The sequence below is a fragment of the Alnus glutinosa genome, chromosome 13 (genome assembly GCF_958979055.1).
Source record: "Alnus glutinosa chromosome 13, dhAlnGlut1.1, whole genome shotgun sequence".
NCBI classification, from domain to species: domain Eukaryota; kingdom Viridiplantae; phylum Streptophyta; class Magnoliopsida; order Fagales; family Betulaceae; genus Alnus; species Alnus glutinosa.
In genome coordinates, this window is record NC_084898.1 from 4,030,819 (window position 1) to 4,053,884 (window position 23,066).

Consider the following 23,066-nt stretch of genomic DNA (forward strand, 5'->3'; position numbering starts at 1 on the left):
AAAAAAAAAAAGTGGTCCACGTCAGATTTGGTGTACAACTGATGTACAGTTGAAGTGCAACAAACATATCTCTTACCAAAATAGCATGGGTTGGCCGATGCTCGCGATTCAGCCTAAGACGTACCAAAGGAACGATGATGAAAGCTGTGCCACCCACTCATCTTCTACAAATTTTAAGCGGGAAGTCCAGGGTCTTTTCATAGTGATCAAGGCTTAACCCTTTTGCAACTCTAGTTTTCTTGCTTTTACTTTGAAACTTGTACCATCTTTCTTCCAAGAGAAAAATACAGAGTAGCGGTAATCGAGATTCAAGGGAACCAACGCGATTCATTATCCGAGTAAAAAGGCACAGGGAGATCCTGGCTCACGCTACGTGCCAAAATCCTGACTCGGCTAAAACCCACAACTACGCGCCGACACTAACTTGGCCGGTGACTAGAACTGAGACCGAGCCCTTCCAAGACCAAAGTCTTAGCCGGTGACGGGCAAAGGAAGAAGAACCCGGCGTAAATCCAAACGAAAACTCACCTTGGACTTCTAACCCTGTATCTGAAAAAGTTTTGCACAAAAAGTTTTTTTTTTTTTTTTTGAAACAATTGTCGGCATTTCCTCAAGAAGAAAAGAAAATATTTACGTGTTTGTTTTCTACCCATGCATGCCTCCACGACATGATCTGGCATCTCTATAATAAGTTGGGATTTGATTCATACACAACACCATCACAACAACCACACAACAACCCCTCACATGAGGGTGGGCCCTAGTGTGCAGGGCCCACCCTCATACGAAGGGTTGTTGTGTTGTTGTTGTGATGATGTTGTAAATTTAACATTTTCCTAATAAGTTAGCATGTCAATCCGAGACCTCTCGGGCAACACAATCACCCACATTATCTCCCCAGTTTCTTTTTACAGTGCCCAGCTTGAGTCCGAGACAAGCGGAAACCCAATTCATCACCAAATCCTGGGGAGACCCTGGTAACACATATCCTGTGTCAAGTTTGTGGCTTGAACTGATGGCCCATTCACATACCTGGAATGTAAAATGCATGTATATATTTTTTCATTTCCGTCTCATTTCACGTCTTGGCTCCTGTACATGGGCAAGCTTACAAGAAACCTACAATCTTGTTTGAGAGTTGTAAGACTGAATCGTGCCTGATTAAACTCCAAGTAGGCTCGGGATCTGTTGGCTAAAGAAGCATCATACGGGCCCATTGAGGAAGCACCAAACGGGTTGAAGCGGATCTTCCTTGGGTGTCCTAATCCTTAGGTGACTCTCTGCAGAACGTCCAAGACTTGTTCGTTTGCAATCTTGTCCTCTATAGGTTTTACTATTTTCTTGGAGAGAGACAAAGCAAAGAAGCATAAAAACGTCCCTCTTGGCTGAACAGCTACTAGCAATACACTTAATAAGAAAATAAAGAAACAGCGCCATTGACGAATGTTGTTGCTCCCAGAAATGTGCACCTGAAACAGCTCAGTTACAATCTTCTCGGAGATCACATATCAGGTCTTCTACTGCCCGGTCGGGTACAACTTCTGCTCGGCCGGGTCTTCTGCTGCCTAGGCCAACCTAGGCCAGGGGAATAAACATTCCCATTTCTTTTCTTCTCTTTTTATTTTTTTTTTTTAAAAAAAAAGCTTGTCAAAGTGGGATTTATTCCCAACACCTATCACCACCAAGGTAGAGAAACTCTCAGCCCAAACATTTATCCGCAATGCTTCCCTTGCAGACCGCTTTGCAGTACTGGAGACTTAAATGTTGACATAAACCGACGCCCACATCCCTACATAGCATGTAATACCCGACCAAAGAGCCCCCAAAAGAAATGTAGCAACAGCGATTTCACACCCCAACCTAGTCCGAAATACAGCAACCCCAAGCTCGTATACCTCCTGGACCAGAACCATTGAGTTGGTTGTGAACTCTATACCTTGCAACTCATTTCCTTCTCGGTAAACAATACCAGTCTTCCTAGTCAGAAGTACCAACAAGAACCGACGTGGTCACAGGTTGGGCATGAATCTTGGATGGTGATATGCATATACGGGCCCTCTTTTCCTTTTTAAGTAGCCAACCAATGCACCCCTAGCGAAAGTTCAAGCCGAGAACGCACAGCTCCTGTGTAACCATATGTGCGAGGCTTCTGAAACTGTTCAGCGTCAATAAATTTCAAAAAGAGCGGTAAACGTGACCTGGTCGGGTTGCGGGCTAACGCGGTTGTGCTGGAACAACTTAGGAGGCTTCTGAACGTTGCCAGGACCTCCCGAGCTCGTCATCAGTCTGGGATTTCATCAACGAACACTCTTCACTCCATGAGCTAAGTCTCAGGGTGAGGAATCGAATGGCCAATCTCCATGCACGGACCGAGAAGACTCCGCGAAGTTTTCTCATTGACTACTGTGGAAATCCCGAGAACTTGCTCTGCATCTCAAGGTCCATACCTGTCCATGGCGTCTGGGTAGGGATCACTCACGTGGTCCTATAAGATTCTGAGGACCCATGGCTACCCGGGTGGCAGGTGAGCCTGCCAGACGTCTGCCAGAAGTCTCTGTTGTTCTCGGGCTTTATTAGCTTGGCCTATGGTTTGTAAAACTTGCAAACGAATACTACATGGTGGACGGATTTAGCATCCCTGTAACTGCACTATTGGAATCATGGAGAGGGAGTCATTCTGGATTATCAACCGGACAGCTAACCCAGAGACCTGAAGACCGATCAAGTCTCGGGGTTTTTTGCTAATTGCATCGGTTGAACCTCTTTACTACACTTCACAGAAGCCCACAAGCGAGTGTATTTCAACAGAAATCTACACTTCACTACTCCACACGTAGTAGTGAGAAAAGCGCAAAGACCGAATGGTTGTATCCAAATAGTTGCACGTGAAAACACGTGGGTCTACATGTGTCACCCGAATGGCTCAGAATCACTTCACACGTAAAACAAGACTTGCCCACTGTGTAGGTCCTAATTGTTCGAAAATCCCGTTATGTCATGTTCGTCCCAGCCTTGTAATCAAAGAAGACGGACCCAGATTTCTTAGACTTCTCCATTTCTTCTTTTTTTTTTTCTTGAGTTAATCAACTCACCGATAATCTTGGCTGTGGCTTTGAGAAATCTGAACCGGGTGGCAATTCGGAGAACAACAAACGCTTGGTTCAGGGGCACAAGCGAGAGCTGGTCCGGAAAGCAGAGCCTTTGATTTCGGAGGAGCCATTGAAGCCATGGGCCCTCCAATCTGAAACCTTGATGATCTTGGAGTGGCCCTTGATCTGCAAGCTGTTCCTGTGACCGACCAGTCACGCTCAGCATGCCTTTGATAAAAGAGAAACCCGAGAATTCCTTTACTCCCGCTTGCCGCTTGCCCGACATGGCCAGAAAAGTGTTTTCCAGAAAGCACACATTGGAGACTTCATTTGTTAAGAAAGGCTTTTCGGTAATTGGATCCCAGGAAGACCTTGGCAACACGGGTCCAATGCTGGATTCACGGTCTGCACCGAGAGCCCACTTCTCTGTGTCTTCCTTACAACGAGTCATTGAACGGTGATGAGGTTATTGGCCGGATAGAAGGAGAAAATCAGTGTTTCGTGAATGTGTATTGCTATGGGTTGGTTGGAGGTACTAGAAGTGCTTTCTCGAAAACACTTTTCTGTTGATGGCTGGGAACCGAGCCTCAATCTGATGGTTGCATGAAACTTGTTAACACCATCAGCCAGGTGTTGTCCCACTTGTTAAAATAAAGTGGGCCCAGTTCTCCACTTACTATTTGTTCTTATCTAAGTCACCATGATCCTAGACCTTCTCTTCCTTTCCATCATTGGCCCACCTAGATCCCGCAACTGAATGCGAACAAAGCTCAAGGCATCCCTATGTATCTCAAGCAAACTAAACAACGGTAGAAAAGAAGAGGTGATGTGTGAAACCCTGCTATCCCAGTAGAGTTATTCCACCAAAGTAGCAAAAAATTGTCTGGAACCTTTAATCTTCATAGACAAAGATCGAGAACCTGCTGTGAGTAAACTCGGATCTGCGGCCTATAAACTCATTTCTTTCAAATCCATTTCTGCTGAAGAAAGGCAAGTTCTGCCGGTCACAACTCTAGAATTTTTTTTTTTTGTAAGAATGATTAAACCGTTCCACAGATGGCGCCAAACTGTTGATACGATTTTTAGCTTGATGACGTGGCAGCCTCTGATTCATCTCTTTGCCTATAACCTGCAACAAAGCGAAGGCCCACCGGGGGTTGGCCGGCAAAGCCTCCTTCGACGCTCAATTCAGTTGACAGAGCGAGAAAGAGAGAGTGATCTTCATATTAGATAGATCCATACCTCTTAGATGATAGGTATATATATATAGGCTCCATTTTACTGTTGATGCATAATAAAAGTCTTATTATTGTACATTGTGAACAGTGACCAGTAAGGTGTGTAAGAGAGAGAGTGATCTTCAATCATATTAGATAGATCCATACCTCTTAGATGATTGGTATATATATAAGCTCCATTTTACTGTTGATGCATAAGAAAAGTCTTATTATTGTACAGTGTGAATAGTGACCGGTAAGGTGTGTAGATATCAGGCATGGTGCCTCATACTAACTTCTGACTTGACTTGACAAGTGTCCAAGATCCTCTTAAATGCTGAGGATCTTGGTCATTCCCGACCAAACGTACATTCCCGACTAAACATATCATCCGAGTAGTTATTCCCGACAGAGCATATAATTCTAACCAAATGTACCATCTGGAGTGTAAAACCCAAGCGGGGAATAATAATTCCCTAACAAATACCATCTAAAATCATCATTTATTTTATAGGATTAAATATCATACATGTTAAACCACAAGTTGTCTAAAAAAAGATGAACTTCTAAAAATTAATATATTTAATTATTTAATTAATATTATAATAATTATTAATTCTTTTGCTTCGGCTTCTTCGGCCCAAAATCATACGGGTGCTTAATTTAATCCGCTTCCATTATTTAGCTTAATTGACGACACATGGGGGTGGCAAAGGGGTCACAGCCCAACCGGCAGCCACCCCTTTTCTATTTTCAAATTTTTATTTTGTGACGACCATAAATACAAAGAGACTTTGACAGTTGGTAATGTTCGTGAAAAAAAACCCATCATATTTGTAAGTAATTCTATATATTATACACATGTTATATTTCTCTTATGTCTCTCTAATATTGATGTGGCTTTTTTTTTTTTTTTTTGAACAGAAACTCCATCTTCATTCATTCAAAAAACCACAAAGGGCCAAGTTACAATGAACAGAAAGATTTCCTAAAAAGACTCCTTAAACACAAAGTCAAAAACCGACTTAGGAGTAGCTACCAAAACAAATACAAAGATTACAGGGACAACAATAAAGAACCTCTCTTTACAATGAAGGTCACTAAAAAAACTAAGAGATGACATATCTGAGCTAAAAAAGCCATAAGATCCAACAATCCTTGAACATGAATTAGGCAAACTGTGAGAACTAACTTAAAAAAAAAAAAAAAAAAAAAAAAAAAAAAAAGAAGAAGAAGAAGAAAAGAAAAAGAGACAATAATAAAAACCAACAACAGAGGTCCGGTCAGGGGAGGGGAGGGGGTGCCACCAACAAAAGAAAAACGTCGGATCTGCCGAAGGCTGCCGCAAACCGAGGTGGGAGCAAGGTGGGGGAAAGGCACGTAGCCGCCACACACCAAGCACTATTTTGGCGTGTGCGAGCCACGCGCCGATGTGCCGGGGTTGGTGGGGGACACGCCGACCAGAGGGAGAATTTGAGGAGTCCGGCGAACCCAATGGTGAGGCTTGTGTTGTGAAATAATGGAGAGGGAAGCATATATCTAGATTTAAAGATTTCGACTTTACAACCCTCTCAAAAATCGCACAAAACACAGTGACAAAAGGAGACCACCGGTAAGCTCATAGTTGGAAAGGGAAGAGGAACCTCAAAAGAGGCGGTTGGTACAAAATCATCATTTGATCAAAATTCAACAATGATTAATCACAAATCCAATGGTGATTTTAAAAGTCACATCCTTATTAGAAGGACATGGATATGACGTCTATAATTACTCTATTTAAAGTCCTATTGACTGTTCATTTGCAGGGCTAGACAACTCGTGCCCACTTGTGGATTAAGCAATCATCTCGTCATGCATGTGAGAAAGGGTTGGAGGGTGTACTTATCTTGGGAAGCATGAGTTGTGGGACAAACTTTTTTGGAATAGGTGGACTCCACAACGCCTTGTCAAAGAGGTTATCCGATGTATACGCAATTTGAGTAATTCAATATTATTTTTAGAAAAATTCTATTTAGTAGACAAGTATAGTAGTTAAAGCCAACTCTTCATTTTTCTTTTTTACAAGATCTTATTGATCCAAAGGTTAATTTTCACTGTCATGTCATCCAAATTGTATGATAATTATATAAGAGTCTACTAAATAGTATTGAGTAAGAGTAATGATATTTAGTAGATTGCTATATGGTAGCCAACTCGGCTATGTGGATTTTAAATTTATATATTGAACCACTTCGCAATAGTACGAATCAATTGTACTATAGTAAGGGTTATCGAACCACAGAGATTATGGGTTGTTTTACGTAATAGGATATCTAAATAGTGTATTTAACTTAACTTAAGAGTAAAAATAAAAGCAAAGGTTGTAGAATTGAAGCTACAACAATAAAGTGAAGAAATGCGGAAAATGAAAACAAACTTAAACGAAAACTTAGGGTGTTGATCTTATCCACTCCTCAACAGATAAAATGCTTAAAGTTTATATGGATCTTCCTAACATGCATGATATGAACGTGTAATGGGCGTCAACCATTACGACGACCTTGTCATGAAAATACTTTAGTTAAGACGTAATCATAAAGCACCTAGTTTTACATTAAACAACTCCACGTAAAGATTTAAACTACAATTGAAAAACGTTTACTTTACAAAAGGTGTGGAGTGATTAATGCTCCCTAACTTACTACTCTATAACACATCCTAATAAGCATACACAATATATGAAAACCCTAATTAGGCCACAATGATAAGGTATCTAGTTTCACACTGATCACATCACGTAAAATTTACACTATAATTGAAAAACGGTTTAAACTGCCAAAGGTGTGAAACGACCGGTATTCCCTAGTATACCCTATAAGGTGACTCTAATAGGTAAACATGAATCATGTCAAATTAGAACCATTGCAAAAGACATCGTTCTTGTTTCCAAGAAAGTTGGTTTTACTCAAGAAATCTAAGAAAACTCATAGACAAGTTTAATTCTTTTTCATGAATAATTAGATTGGAATCTTGAAAATAAAACCTTTTAGCATGGGTTTTGAGATCCTCTAGCCCTTAACAATCATCAAACATCTCAAGAAAATCCTAAGAACCTCAAGAACACTTCATGGTTTTTGGATACGATTTTGATCAAACCCTAAGAACTAATTTAGCTAGACATAATCGAATCTAATCTAAGCATGAAATCTATGAAAAACAGTAAAGAAACAAGATGAAAATAAACTAAAACAGTAAATTAAAACTTCTATAATTCGGATTACAAGGAAAGAAAATAAACCTAAGCTAGAACATGAAATTTAAAGGAAAAACAACAAAGGAAACAAGCTCCCTGGATTTCGGTCCAGAGAGTAGCATCAAAGTAAATGAAAAACACTAAAAATTAAGTTGATACACCTAAGCAAATCCGAAATCCCTAAAAGATGCATGTCTAAACCTAAATCCCTAATCTCATATATATAAAGAATTGGATTTACAAAAGACCATCAAGAGTTAATTCTAGCCGCACAAACAGAGCTGGTCGGCGTCCATTTCTGTCCACAAAATCCAACTTATGATTTGAATTACATAAAGAATTCAAAAGATCTGGAAATATCTGATTTTCTGGAAGACGGAATATTCGATCGATCGATTATAAAGTCGATCGATCGCATTTCACTCGATCGCAGTCGGGCTTGTCCTGGTTCGATTGATCGCATCTCGCACGATCGATTTTTCTTCGACTGATGAACTTCGATCGATCGATTATAAAGTCGATCGATCGAATTGCCTTGGCCAATTCTTCAACTAACAGGAACAATCTCGCACGCTGGAAATGACTAAAATACCCTTTATGTATTTTCAGGTCTAATTCAAGTGTTTTGAATTAGATTTCAACTAAGACCTGAAAATAAGACATAAAACAAAACTACAACAAAACGTTATATATACAATACAAACTAGATCTAACAAAATGCAAATTAAGGGGTCTTGAATCGAATAATTCAAGACTTATCACTATACAACTACCATACGATTGAGATCAATGAAAATCAACATTTGGATCAGCAATGGAAATCAACATTTGGATCAGTAATGGCTTTGCAGGAACAGAAAAAAATAATAATAATTGGTGATTTTTAATGACACGTCATCCTAATAATATGACAGCCATATGTATAATACCCCAAAATAACAAAATAAAAATAACGAATAGTTAACCGTTATAAATCCATTTTATAAAAATATACATGAATTGTTAAAAAAAAATCCAACTTGTACCCTTCAATAATTGTTGTAAAAATTAAAACAATAAACAAAAGATAAAATAATAAAAATAAACCCTGACCAAACGTTCGAATCATCTCTGGAACGTTCGAAGTAGACCCCTTCACTGTTCAAAAAATATCCTAGGACCGGCCGAATAGTATACCGAACATTCAAAGTAGTACACCAAGCGTTCGACCATGCCTGAAAAGCAATTTTAACCTACTATCTACATCGTTCAACCTTGTCCACTTCTAACCTAGGCCCATAAAAACACCCATCATGCCCTTCAGACCTCACTTTTCCCGCATGCATCCTAGCCACTCCATTTCTTAAGAGAGAGAAATACTACTGAGAGAATAAGGTGGTTTTGGTGTTGTTCCATCTTTATTAAGGTAAAATTTGAACCTTAAACTTGTTTTTCATGTTGTTGATGTTCAGTTCATGTCATTTACCATACTTTTTATGAGTTTTAAACATGCCATGAAGAGTTCATAATTTATCTCTCTTATAAAGATAATAGTTTTCTAAAGGTTGGGAACTTACTCTTATATTTCATTATCTCATGGTTAATCCACTAACCATTAGAGAATGATAAATTTTTCCTCCAAACTAAAATTCAGTCTATTAAATTGAGATATATCAGTATGTGATTTATATATATAGTTTAAAAATGCATGTGAGAATCACATTTTCTAAAGGCATATATCACATGCTCTGTCAATCATATATATGCACGAATGTACACCCCTACTTACAATACGTACTTCAAATTGAAACCATATGAGTGATAGAAATAATAAAGGTCCTTATTGATTAAGTTTTCGTTTGGTTTAACAGTTTAAAAACGTACGGTTTGAAAAAAATAATGATTTAAAAAATGTAGGTCAAATAGTAATTTTAAAATGTTGTCAATAAAAAGGCTGTCAAGTATTTAGTAAAATCACAGTTCAACTTTTAAAATCGCGTGTTTTCAAAAATGTATCCTCTTACCTTGCCTGTTGTGAGAAAACATGAATTTTTTTACATTTTGAATCCGTCTTTTTATAAAATGCATACCCAAACAGTATACTTTTGGTTTAAAAATGCTTACTATACCTATGTTAGGATAGTTTTCGATACGGTGTGAACGGCACGTTCTTCGATGTCTTCACATTCCTAAGAAAACTGCAAAACAATTAAAATTAAGAGACCATTCCGAGGATTTCACTCCATGCCTAAGTAAGTTTCTGAGATAAAAGTATATATTATGCATCAAATATTCAGTCTGAAGTATATACCTGAGGTATGGGCCTATTTATAGGCAAAAAGGTGGAGTCAAACCTGAATTAGGTTTTCTACTCCCACTTAACCTATGAGTGCCTAAAGTTCAATCTGGTATGGGAGTCTGATTGCCATTCAACTAAGAGTTGGACTGTTGAACAGATTCTTCAATAAGTCCTTATTAGACCCGGATTGGGACTATTACCCCAATTCCATTGGTGTGAGATTATTACCAATAGTTCCCTTCCCCCCCCCCCCCCCAAAAGAAAAATTCCCTTATCCGAGGCATGCTCAGATAATGTGAATTTTATGTTTCGAAAAATTCGAGCCTTGGCTTGTTTCTAGGCTTGAACAATCTTTAGTTTCCTACCTTCGCATGTCTCGGGTCTAATGTTGCCAAGGGTGGTGCTCCTTAGTGAACTTTGTAATCATCTCCCAGTAATGAGTGAAAGAGCTTTTTCCTGTAATGTCTTCCGAAATTGTGTGATACCTTTGTGATTTATGCAATCAAACATATTAATGCACAACATAATATATGTACCCCTCATAGCCTGGGTTAAACCTGAAAACTGAAGGTTTTCTCCCTGTCTTGTTTTCTCTGCAGGGTTGTCTCCCTATCTACGAGGTAGCTCCCTTGTACCTGTAAATCTGTAACTTGAAAACCGAGGGTTGTCTCCCTTATTTTTGATAGGGTTGTCTCACTACCTTGTTTGCTTTGCAGGGTTTGCCTTAGGGTTTTCTCCATGTTTCCTTATTTTTAATAGGGTTGTCTCCTTGCATTATTTTTTATAGGGTTGTCTCCTTGCCTTTTTTTTTTTTTTTTTTTTTTTTTTTTCTGTAGGGTTGTCTCCTTGGATTTGCCTTAGCGTTTTCTCCATGTCTCCTTGTTTTTAATAGAGTTGTCTCACTGCCTTGTTTTTTTATAGGGTTGTCTCAGTGCCTTGTTTTTAATAGGTTTGTCTCATTGCCTTGTGTTTTTCTGCAGGGTTGTCTCCTAGGATTTGACTTAGGTTGTCTCCCTGCCTTGTTTTTGATAAGATTGTCTCTCGACCTTGTTTTCTCTGTAGGATTGTATCCCTGGATTTGCCTTAGGGTTTTCTCCCTATCTCCTTGTTTTTAATAGGGTTGTCTCCCTACATTGTTTTCTCTACAAGGTTGTCTCCCTAGATTTGCCTTAGAGTTTTCTCATTGTCTCTTTATTTTTAATAGGGTTTTGTCTCCTTGCCTTGTTTTCTCTATAAGGTTGTCTCCTTGGATTTGCCCTTAGGGTTTTACCCCTTTCTTATTTTCTCTGCAGGGTTTTCTCCCTAAATTTACCTCAAGGTTGTCTCCTTGCCCTTGGGGGTTTTCCTTGTTTCTCCCCCTACCCCCGTCGGCGAAGAGGTTGCTAGAAAATGAGATGTTTTGAGAAGGTGGTGTTCCTCTAAGTCTTGATCTAAGTGGCCTGCCAATGGGCTTTTGTTTTCTTTTAGCCAGTCAAGACGAGAGAGGTTAGAAAACTTGTCTCACATGCTCGGTGAATACTAGCACCGACTTGGTGTGCGTGAATACGAATATGTGGCCATCGAACATAAATCTTTGTATAATTGAGGGAGATGAACATTGATTTGGTGAGTGAATGTAGATCTGTTATAGTTGGATGCAGATTTGTAATGCGTAAACACATATTTGCGTGGATCTGTACAAATCTGTTATACATGAGTTTTGGATTTGCTATCTGCGCATGGGGATCGTTCCAAGTCCTCGCATCATCTTGAATAGTCCCAGTTCTTCTAGCATTTTTTGAACGCATGTTCATCACCATCATTGATTTTTTTTTTTTTTTTTTTTTTGTATGATAAACGAATAATCGTTCCACAGATGGTTCCAAACTGTTAGGACAGTTTCTGGTACGATGTGAACGACTTGTTCTTTGGTGTTCTTCACGTTCTCAAGAAAATTGCAAAACAACTAAAATTAAGATACCCTTCTAGGGATCTCACTCTGATGCCTAAGTCAATCTTTAAGTGAAAAGTATATAATATGCATAAAATATTTAGTCTGAAGTTTATACTTGGGTTATGAACTTATTTATAGGCTAAGAGGTGGAGTCAAACCTGAATTCACTAGAAAAAAAAAAAAAAAAAAAAAAAAAAGACAATTATGGACGGTTTGAAATACCCCAGATTTTAAGACAGAGCGTCTTAAATAGAATTTAAGATCTATGGTGATCAATTCACGCTTGTAATTGCTCGATCGACATTATTTTGATAATTGCCTATTAATGCGTCACTTGTTTTTAATTGATTAAAAGACAAACCTAAATATTTACTGAATTAGTTGGAATAATAATATTCCTAATATTATTATATGAAAATATTATTGTGAAATATTTATTGTACAATTGTTTTGGCCTAATATTATTCAGTGTAATAATATTATCAGTGTAATAATGTTATTCAAAAATTAGCATTAATTATGAAACGAACTGGGCTCAAAACAGATTTAAAATTATATCCTAGTGAGAAATTAAAATGATAAGGACCTAATGTAAAAATACCTGCAGATTAACTTCATCTGTACCGATATCTTTGAGGAGATTTGATGCAATCATTCTTGGACAGTGCATCTCCCCTGAACAATTGCGTCATCTTCGGTGACTCACCCATACAGTTCATAATTCACAACTTGCTGCCCACGCCTCTTATGCCTATATAACTGATTGCCTTCTCTTTAGGAAAAACTCGCACCTCTCAGTATATCACTGAGCTATTCCTTCTTCCTTTCTCCTTCTTCTCTTTACTCATTTCTTCTCTTCTCCATCCGAGTCTTCGATAAGGAGATGATCGTTGGGGAGAAGGGAGGATCAGGGAGAGAGAGATGAAAGGCAGAGACAAAAGCTACAGAGAGAAGAGACCCGATCCTTTTTCCCCTTTATCATTCTTTCTTCTCCTTCTTTTCTGTTATTCTTTTTGCTCTTCTTAGACCAAGAGACCCGAGAGAGAGGGAAGCCAACTGAGGAGAGAGAGACCTGGAGAGAGTGAATCAGAGAGGGAGAACTGAGAGAGAAGAGACCACCGAAGGTCCGATTTCCGGTGGTCGTTGCTCGAGAAACTGACAGAGAGAGGAGAGGACCCAGAACCGAAACCCGTCAAACCCAGCAGAAACCTGACCATCCGACGAGACCCAAACCTGATCCTCCATGGGTCGTCGCCAGTGACGGTCCCAATAGCGGTTTCCGGCGGTTCTGGCCGGAAATCGGCGACTTCTAGTGGCAATTTTTCCGCTGAATTTCTTCAGCCTTAAAACAGAAATTCCTGATGAGTTATTGTGGATTTTTGCTGTGTATTTGGATTTAATGTGTATTGACCCGATTGTGTGTATTTTTGGGTAGAACCCGTGTGTGTGTGTGTGTGGTGTTTTTCCCCTGTGTTGAGTCCCTTGAACGGTTGGGTTTGTGGGTAAATTAGAATGGATTTTTGTTGGGTTTATTGATGATTTTGAGTTGTATTGGTCATGGCCATGTGTACGTGTTACGGCTTTGGGGTGGATTTTCTGTGTTTGGGGTTGTCTGGCTGTGGTCTGTGTGTAGCTTGATCATTTGATTTGGGTGTGTTTCCCCTGTTTTTCCTTTGATCGGCCGAATACTGCGATGTTGGGGAGGTTGGCCGTGTGATGTGGTGTTTTTGGTTGTTAATCTTTGAGTATTCCAGTGGTGATGGATTTGGGAATTGATTTTGGGTATTTATGGGTTTGTGGTTGGATGGTGATTGAGTTGTAGCTTTGAAGTTGGCCGGATGGGATATTTTATGGAGCATTGAGATTGAATTTCTGTTTTGAACTGATTGTGGCTGTGTGTTTGTGATTTTGGGTCTTAACCGGTCTGTTACGATGGTATTGTGAATATTGGGTGATTTGGTTATGTCTAGAATTGGGTATTTTGGTAATTGTCTTATTAAAGTATATTATGTTTATAATTTTAACCAATATTGGGTGTTTAAATAATATGTGAAATGATATCGAAAATTGATAATTTCTTGAGAAAGAGTTTTGATATTGGGAATTAACGTCAAGACAAACATATTATGTTAAGTGGCTTTCCAAACTAAAAAGATTAAGTACGAAGATGAGCCTATAACTAATATTTACAAGTAATGATGTTAACACTTCGTATGTAAAAATATCTTTATTGCATAGAATGAACTATTATGAGAACTGCACCAAAAGGCTGTAAGTATCTCTATACTTACTGAGGACGAAGCTGGTGGATTTTTCATAATATTGTGTTTACTGCCTTATTTAATTTGGTTGTGCATGTGAATTTACATGTTTTCTATTTTAACTAAACTGGTTAATAACAAAGCTGGTATGCAGCTGGGGTGTTGATGGCTGCCAGTGGGACCTTTTGCTTCCGTGACACTTAATAAATAAACGGGTTATGACCTTTGGCTCATAGTCTGCTGAGACCTTTGGATTCTAGTAACAAACAAATAAGCTATAAGGGAGGGGAACCGTTGGCTTCCACAACAAGATAATCCGGACCGTTGGTTCCATCATGAAAGGAGTGCAAAAGATAATAATTAAACCTTGCATTTAAAACTGTCATATTACTGTTTTTATAGTTACGTATATATTCAATCTATGACTGTGATTAGCTACCATGGATCATATATTGCATATATACGTGACTATAAAGTCATATCTGCATTGTGTTGCCTTTATTAAATAAATCAGCATTCATATTATTATGGGAAACAGTGGACTCACTTAGGTTGTTTTGTGTTTTTATTTATATATATACACATTGGTGCAGGTTTATAGACAAAGATTAGAGCTCGAATGGTCTTCAAGTTAAAGATACATAGTTTGTATTTTGTTTGTAGTCTTCTGTGTTTATAACATTTTATGTTGACAAGATTGCTAATAATTTCCATGTATTCTCTTGTATCAGTATGGACACCTGTTTCCATGTATTTGTTCTAAGTATTTTCTAATGAATGTCTAGAGGTATTTAATTTAGAAGCTCTGATGTGTTATTTAATTCAAGCCTGTTGGATAAATTATATTCCGCTACCAATTTATAACTCTGATGTTGTAGTAATGTCACGTGGAAATCGAAAAATTTTCACTTACGCCTTTTTGTAAAAGGCGGGGCGTTACACGGTTTTTTTTAGATGATTTCTAAAATTGTCTAGAATTAAACTTTTACAGACGACTTTTAAACAACCTCTGTAAATAAATAAATATGGACGGTTTGAGTAAACCGTCCATAAATGTACAGACGATTTTGATCAAATCGTCTATAAATTTATAGAAGGTTTGGAACAAACTGTCTGGAATTATTGATATTAAAAAAAAAATGGTGACAAAAATCGCATGGATTATATATATAAATATATATATATATATTAATTATGGACTGTCTGAAAAAAACCGTCCGGAAATGTAACTTTTCAGACGGTTTGGAACAAACCTTTTGGAAATTCATAGGGTAATCAAACAACGCGGATCAACACCTTGAGCCGTAGATTGAAACACTATCGATGGCTTAAACGCGTCTAAAAAACATGACGCGGATTGAGAAGGAGCAAAATGTGAACCTAGCCCCTCTAGCTGAACCCCACATCGCATATTCACCAAGCAAAGAAGGCGTACAACCCCTCTGAACCCCACATCGCACATGTGAACCCCAGCCGGCCGAACGACAGCCCTGAGGCTTTGCTATTCAATGACTTTTTTATTTGTATTGGATCAAAAGGGTCTTTTCTTTCTGGGTTCATTGAATCACACGGGCAACGGGATTTGGACAAAACGGCTGGATTGGGACGACGGGAGAGAATGCCGAAGATGGAGTGTCGGATCTGTCAAACCCACGCTCGGCCTCTCTCTGGCCGGATACAGAGAGATCCGGCCAGAATACTGCATATTCCGGCCGGTTCTGTCTTCCTCTCTCTTCCTCTCTCTTTCTCCGTCGCCGTCCAGATATCTCTGTTCCTCTCTCCTTCTCTGTCGCTGGCTGGTGTGCGTGGTGGACGGTTTAAAACCATCCAGAATTTGCTTCTTCTTTTTTTTCGTAGTGATTAGATTTTTTATTCTCACTTAACCTATGAGTGTCTAGAGTTTGATTTGGTCTGGGAGTCCTATCCTCATTTAATTGGGAGTTGAATTGTTGACCAGACTCTTTAAGGAATTCTTATTGGACCCGAATTGAGACTACTTCACCAATTCAACTTCAAATATGATTATTCTTAACAACCTAAAAAATCACAAACCAAATGCACCTAAAGACGTCTTTCTTTTCTTATTTAATTTGCTAGGCTCAACATTAGTGACATAAGCCAAGCCAATTTACGAATCAACGAAAAATCTAATTAATACTTTGAGACGTAAAATGAATACTTCCCAGTACTTTCTACCCAGATATAAGGTTAAGTAAAGATTAATTAGAAATATTAAAAAATTGATCACCATCTAATTAATCTTTTTAAAAAAGTAAAATGAAGAAAGGAAGTTGCCAAACGGGACCTCAACAATCTTTACGTAATACCCCAATATCCCTCGTATTCCTTTTGAAATGAAGGAAGAATTTCCAGCTTAGGTGCCAACTTTCCAAGAAGAGTCGTGGAGTACTTTATTAAAGAGACTTGTGCTATCAAGGGAGACGTACATACTTTTATGATCAACTTTGGCATGTATACGAGCCGAGCTCGGGCGAGTAGTGGTTGTCTGAGCTCGGCTCGTTTAGAATGTTCATTAGCTCGAGCTGCTAGAGCTCGAGTTCGTGACGAGTATTGAATATTGAGCTTAGCTCGGCTCGTCAAGGGTAAATTATTGTCCAAGCTCGAGCTCTATTTTTTGACGAGCAGGCACTCGGCTCGCCCTGCTCGTGAGAACATATTTCAGTATAACCTAAACCAAGGTAAGCCAACACCCAGAAGAACGAATAGCCTCATAATCTCAACATAAATCAAGCCTAAGAAAATCCTACGAAATTAACATCAGTTTCAAGTTTACTCATGGTGGATATAACAAAATCGAAAGTAAGAGCTTGAGATTTACATTTTCTTGACAAATTCTCATACATTGTTTCACCATTTTCTTCTTCTTCTTCTTCTTTCTTGATCTCGCATTGCACCTGGTCTCTCCTTGGGTTGTCTCGATCTCTCAATCTCTGAATCTCTCTCGCGTTCAGATCTTGGCGGCAGGCGCAAGAGGAATGAAAATGAGAAGAAAAGAAATGGGAGAGGAGAGAGTGGGAGAAAGAATAGAAAGGGGACTCGGTGTGCAGGGGTGGAGCCACACTATGGCTTGGGGGGGCTTGGGCCCCCCCAAGCCAAAGGGCTCCCCCCTAAATATATATATGTATATATATATATATATATATATATATATATATATATATATAATTTTTACCCCTATTCTTTAAAAATTTGTAGTTTTGGCCCCCCCAAAGCCTAAAAGCTGGCTCCGCCCCTGTCGGTGTGCGTGTTTTTCAGGCTGTAGCGTGACTAGGGAAGAGAAATTAGAGTCTTCTAGAAGACAAGGCATCAGGCCTGGCAGATCACATGGGGTGCACTGTGCACAGTGATGGACTGATTGAGAACAATGAAAAGGCACCAAACATGGATGAGGGTGGCCCACGTGTAGTAAATTAACGCTTCATTGTACCTAATAGGAAAGGTGGTGGCAACACAAATGGGAAATGCCCTCTCTCTTTTTTTTCTTTTTTTTTTTTTTGATTATATCAAACTCCTTTGCTTTCACTCAAATTAAGGAATTATAATATTCTATATTGCATCCATCTACGAATTTTTTAAACAGGGTTTTTGAGAATTATTTGTTTACAATTAACAACACGTGTATAAATATGGCATTTGCTTGCAAGTTCTACGTAAAGAAATATTTTTAGAATTTTTTCTTTTATTTATTTATAATATGATCAAGATCTTTTGTACTTTTTAAACTACATTATTGAGAAAAAAAATTAAATCAAATGTGTTTGGTATCATTATTTTTTTAGTAATTCTAGATATCATACCTATATCTATTTTGTGTCATTCTAATAATAATATGGCTTTTAAAATCACAATTTGATGATAATTCAATAATGATCAATCACACAAGTAATGCTATAAGTCACTCTTTTGTCCCTCTAAAAATTATGTGGCTTTTAAAATCACCATTGTGTTTATAATTAATCACTATTAAATTTTGATCAAATGCTAATTTTAAAAGCTATATTATTCTTGGAGGGACACGAGAGTGACAAAGGAGTAACTTCTAGAATTACTCTCAATCACACAATTGTGATTTTAAGTCATATCATTATTAGAGTGACCCAAAAGTGACATTGGTATGACATCTAGAATTACTCCATTTTCTTGCACATCTTATTATATGAATAATGATAACCATGCTTATTTGTTATTCTATACTTGAGCTAAAATAAGATATAAGTGTCCATCTAAATTATGTGCTTAGAATCTTATATCATACTTAAATTTAGTCAAATGAATCGTTAGATCATACCACCTATTGTTTTTAGAACATAGTACATTGTTAGATCATACTTAATCATACAATGATATAAAATAAGTATTGTTGATATAATTATTACATTATATAATAAATATATAATGTGTCATATCACTTAAAAGTTAATATTATATAAATTAGTAGATCATATGATTATATCAAAATTATGTACTTATTGTATATAGTTATAATTTATAACCTAACATTTATAGTTTACAACTTTACATTACTATGAATTATATACTTATGAGTTAGAATTCAAGAATTATGTAACAGTATATGACTATAATGTATAGTTATAGCATTATTGGCTTAATATATATATATATATATATATATATATATATATATATATATATATATATATATATATATATATATATATATATATATATTATACACTTAATCATATCGCATATGAATCTTTATATTATACCCATATAAATTGTTAGATCATATTACATAATTTACATGATTAGATCATACTTAATCACTAATCAAATAAAATAAGTGTTGTTGTCTTATTGATATGAATGATGAATCCTATGTTTATTGTATAACTTGCATTATATAATGAAGATACGCTATACCATATAATCAGTATATCACTTTACTTCTAAGATTTAGTATCATATAAATTGTTATATTAGTTATAACTTATAACATAATCTTTATAGTTTATATTACTATAAATTGTATACTTATGAGTTAGGATTTAAGAATTATCTAACATTATGTGACTATAATTTGTAGTTATGTTATGGCCTTGTAGGCTTATATATATATGAATTGTAACATACTTAATCATATTCATATGAAATGTTGGATCATGCTTAGTCAATAGTTATATAAAATAAGTGTTGTTGATATGAATCACATGATTATTACGTAATTTACATTATATAATGAAGATACATTGTGTCGTATCAGTATATCACCTAACTTCTAAAATTTAATATCATATAAATTGTTATATCATATGTTGATTCAACTACCATTAGATACTTAGTGGTTAGATCATTTAAGATATGACCATATGATTAACTTTTATCATTAAATTACATATTATATAGATACTTATAGATATAATTATTTAATTATAGTTTATACCAATTAATTATTGTTACTTAATAATTAATATTCAATATATACATGTACATATATACTATATAAAATCACAATGACTATTGTTAAATTGTTACTTAATAAGTAAGATACTATACTATATAAGTTATTTGTAATAATTAATATATACATATATTTATTAATAACTATGTATATTAATAAATATATACGAGTCGGGCTAATAAGCGAGCCAAGCCCTTATACGAGTATGTTCGCGAGCTTTAAACGAGCGAGCCAAGTTTTATACGGATATGTATCGTTTAATACTCGAGTATAGTTTTGTGTCCACGAATAATTCATTTAATAACCGAGTCGCGCACGAGCCGAACCTTATCGAGCCGAGCCTGAACGAGCTCACGGGTAGCTTTGCTTCGTTTACATCCCTATTTGGTATTAAAGAGGACACAGTTGAAAGTGACGCCCAAATTATTTGTATCCTTCCAAAATCAAGTGAAGCTGCTTTATCAAATCCAATTTTCATGACAATCCCACCCTTTCATTTTTTATGTCTAAATGTTTAGCGAAAAATCTCATGGAAGGAACAAATGCAAGCTTGATAATAAGTAAAATGTCTCTACATAGATTGACGATTGGCTATAATTTTCTGACCGAATTGTAGTTAATTTGGACAACAAATGAGAAGAATTCTGATATAGTCCACTTGCTTGAATATATGTCCGAACAGCTTGAGGTATGAAGCTTGCACATTCAAACAAATAAACCCTATCGAGACTTTCTTATTAACTATTTGATTAATTGCAATGCGACCAGAAAATTGCAGCCATTTCAATCTCTATTATTTTTTTTTTTTTTTTTTTTTGACATGTCCACATAAGAGGGGAGAGGGAGAATTTGAATTAGTGACCTCCGTTTTTTGAGGCGTAGTCCAAACCGATTGAGCTACCTCTTAGGAGACCGATCTCTATTAATTAATACTAATTAATGAGAAGGTTACCTTAAGCATACCCGTCACTTCTTAGGCATAGATGCTTACTTTACCCTCATCTTTTAAAATTTGTTATTTACTCTTCCTATAATTTAAACAATTAAGGAAAAAAATGAAGAAAGAAAAAAAAAAAAAAAAAAAAAAAAAGCAATGATTGTTTGAATGGTACACCTGCTTTGAAGTGTGCTAAAAGTTGTTAAATTCTGGTAGCTTCTGTTATGATTTTTAGTCTCACATTATTAAAGTATAATTGTAATTACGTGTATATAAGTTTTTAGACATCTTTTTCCTAATTTTCAATGGTAAATTCTATTCAAAATTTGTATCATGTAGATTACCTATTCCAAATTTTTTTGTTATTCCTCTAATTGTCGTCGCTACGTACTTTTCTTGTTAGTGGTGTTGTTTTTCTTGAGCCTACCTGAATAGCATGTACCCTACTACATGCCAAGAACACGACGGCTAGCTCTGATACCAATTGTCGAGATCTAATCTTAACCAAAGAAATAGAATTGGAATTGATTAATTAAGAAAATGATAAGGAAAAAAGGAACGGCTGTTCGAGGAGCTACGTACCCTCCCCAAAGTTCAATCTTAATCACTAAATCAACCAGCCTGTTTTGATGCAACTAAACATTAACCAAAACATAAACATTAAATAACTGTCCAAAGTCTTGAATGACCCCATGACTTTCAGCCCGTCTCGATCAGTATTGGACATCCCACGTACGTACGTATATATGAGAGGCATTTGATTTAGACCGGCAGGGGGGGGGGAACCAGGACAAGGCCTTGAACGTCGACTGTTTTAAGATCATCATCAGGTAAAAGGTTCAAAATTCTCTCGAGTGCAAACAATTTCGTAGGGTAAAGTTCGCTGTCAAAGCTAGAATCTTATCCAATCCGTGTAGAGGGGGACGCTTTGCACGGATCTAAAATTTGTCCCACAGGAGTGGATACACGAACCGACTTTCTCTTAAAAGATTCATGTGCCATATATATATATACAAAAAAAAAAAAAAAAAAAAAAAAAAAAAAAAAAAAAGGTTTATCTCTTCCACAATTGTAAGCAAAGCCTCAAACTCATTAGCGTCTTTTCGAAGTGCATAGTATTGGCAATATACAAGGGAAGAAGGGGGCAATAAAAGGAGAAGCATTCAATGAAAACCCTTAGAGCACTAGTAGCAAATCCCCTATAAGTAATTCTATTCCCTAAAATAAGAAAAATTTGAAAAAAGTGACAAAAAATCAAGCCACAACAGTTACCCTATTTTAGATAACCATCCTTGGGAAGCAACAGTGCTTCCCAATACATTGGGTAGCACTGTAATTTCCCAATGCATTATTTTAATAATAAAAAATGATCTCTCTCTCCTCTCTGGCTCTCTCTTCACGCGTCCAGAAAACACGCATTGCTCTTGTCGTTGGCGAACTCACAGCTCCTCCGGCGCCGGAAGTAGAGGAAGATGGCGATCCAGAGAAGGAGGGCGGAGGAGGTACCTGAAAATTGGCTTCAGACTCGGACACAGAACCATTCCTAGTCCGGAGGACGGCAAGGAGGTACCTCTCGTTGAAGTGGACGGAAGCAAAACGACGACGTACTGTGGAGTGGAGATCGTCGATGTGGAAGGCAGAGCGATGAGGGGAGAGGAGTTGGTGCTTGACGTCGTTGTTCTGTGGGATCAGGTTGCGGCGGTCGTCCTCTTCGTCAGACGATGAATCTCTCTCCATTTCGCCTTCCCTTTCCCCGAAGCTATTGACTGTGTGACCGATTGACTAGCTGACAATGAACGCATCAAAGAATTACGGGAGGATTAAGCGAAGTCGCATTGTTTTCATTCGGAAGAAAGATTGTGACGCAGGACCGTTTAGATTTGTAGCATTTTTCTTTCCTTGAGCATCGGAGATTCGGATTGAGTTTTCTGCACCTTGGATTCAGAAGGAGAAACAGAAGAGATGGGTTCTGTGTGGAGTGTGACGGAGATTCGAAGAAGACGAGAGAGCAAGAAAGAGTAGAAAAGAAATGAATAAAAAAAAAGTAGGAAAGAGAAAAAAATAAAATAAAATAAAATAAGAGTAAAAAATAGTATTTAATTGATATAGAAAAAATTAAGAAAATCTATTGTGGGGTGTTTGTTTATAGGAAATCAAAAAATAATTTAATTCCCTAAATTTTTCTTAAATTAAAAAAAATGATTAAATGCCTACTGCTACTGCTACTGCTCTTATAGATAGGTTTGTTAAAGCCAATTAAGATGCGGCAGTGAATAAAAGCAATAAGAACGTAAGCATAGGCGTGATAGTCGAGAATAGTACGGGAGAGGTGCAAAAATGAAAGGTCGGTCATATATGGCGAAATGCATATGAATTGTTTCTTTAATAAAAGTTATGCTAGTCTGCTAGACTTCTTTCAAAAAAACAAATATCTATATATAAATTGAATGAATTGTAAAGTTATGCCGGCTGCTTTGAAATTAGCTCCATAAAGGTACGTATACATATCTTTATATATATGGTCAGCAATAAAAGTTGAAAAAAAATGCTTGAGACATTATTGCTTTTATTTTTTATTTGTTTTTGACATGTTTATATAAAAAGGAGAAAAAAAAAAATTGAATTAATAATTTTCGCTCTCCAAACATTGCTGTTTTTATTATGGTTTCTTTGTAA